The 1,355-nt window shown below is 40.7% G+C and overlaps 1 long non-coding RNA gene across 1 annotated transcript; it reads left to right on the plus strand.

Moving 5' to 3' along the window:
* Nucleotides 1-301: 301 nt before the first annotated feature.
* Nucleotides 302-730, plus strand: LOC120736936. Its single transcript, XR_005696645.1, has 3 exons — nucleotides 302-451; nucleotides 533-605; nucleotides 711-730. It is a non-coding gene; the product is annotated as an uncharacterized LOC120736936 (long non-coding RNA).
* Nucleotides 731-1,355: the final 625 nt, after the last annotated feature.

Here is a 1,355-nt window from a genome sequence, read left to right on the forward strand (position 1 = left end):
GTTTAATCCGCTTTCAGTCAAATGTTTTTCAAAACTTAGCTTTCCACAGGCTGAGGTTGGAGCAGGTCGAAACAAGTCCACGAGCAAGTGTAAACGGACGATTGGAACCTTGTGCAGCATTTATATACCCTCGGCGGCCATGGTTACGGTTGTCAACGTACACGTGCACGTGATAGAACTATATGAATGGAGCTCACCGCGGTGTAATTTACAGTTCATTTATGGTCATTTACTGTCAGGGGTGGAAGTAATGAATTACAAATACTCACGTTACTGTAATTAAGTAGATTTTTTGGTGTAACAAGTGTCACCTGGCAGTTTGTTGCTTTCTGCCAGGTGATTGGCTGAAGAGCTGTGAAAAGGTAGTGGGTGTGTGGGGTGAAGTCAGCGCTCTTCTGTGGAAAAAACCAGAGGCAATTAATTCACTCAGGTGCGAGTGGGTATACTGTCGGTAAGAGACTTTTGCCATTTTTGTTTGGATCTTTTGCTATTGCATGTGCCTATTTTTTAATGTGTCATTGGACTTTTTTAGTGTGACCACGAATTTTAATAGAAGAATTGATCAAGCCCTAGATCGACTGCGCGCAGGGAAACTGATCAATATTGTAGTTATATTGAGTGTTTGTTTTAGCTTCATGATTTTGAATGGTTTTATAAAATTGCTATTTTATTGGGTAATATTTTAATTGATAATGTTGTTTGTTTTTCAGCTGTGCTGTTTCTGCTGTCCTTTTTTTCCCGTTCTTTTGAGTGATTTGTAATTTTGTTTTGGTTAGTCCGTCCAGCCGTAAAGGCGGTTATTGATTGAGAGTAAGTTGTGTAAGGGCGGACTAACCTCCTTTTTGTTTTTTTGTTTAATTGTTTGTGCCACTTCCCTTTTTCTCCCAGATAACAGGCCATACATAGCACTGATTCCCAGCTGCGCTGAGACCCGACTTGTTTGCAGTGTGTGCCACGATTGCAGTGTCGCTAAGCGGGGTGTGACGGGTTGCAGTGTTATTTTCGCACAGTTTGTGTGGTAAGTCTCATGTGCAGCTGGGATATCAGCCGGATGTGTTGTAAGTCCTGTCTGGAAATGACTGGGAATTATGTCTAACTTATGTAATAAATAAACGATCAATTTATTTCTTTGCCCCGTTTACTCATCCCTTGTCCTCGGTTACATTGGGTACTTGTACTTTTATGAATCATTTTGTCTAATTTTACTCATACTTGAGTACAACTTACACCATGTAATCTACTTCGCTACTTATAAAATCAAAAGTCGCTACTGAGTACGCCCACGATTTGAATTAATATTCAAACCTTTCGTCTGCATTTTTGCAGCCAATAAGGCCGTGCAATCCCAACCGCGC

This window comes from Simochromis diagramma, unplaced genomic scaffold (assembly GCF_900408965.1).
Source record: "Simochromis diagramma unplaced genomic scaffold, fSimDia1.1 OVJJ01000516.1, whole genome shotgun sequence".
In the NCBI taxonomy this organism is placed as follows: Eukaryota; Metazoa; Chordata; class Actinopteri; order Cichliformes; family Cichlidae; genus Simochromis; species Simochromis diagramma.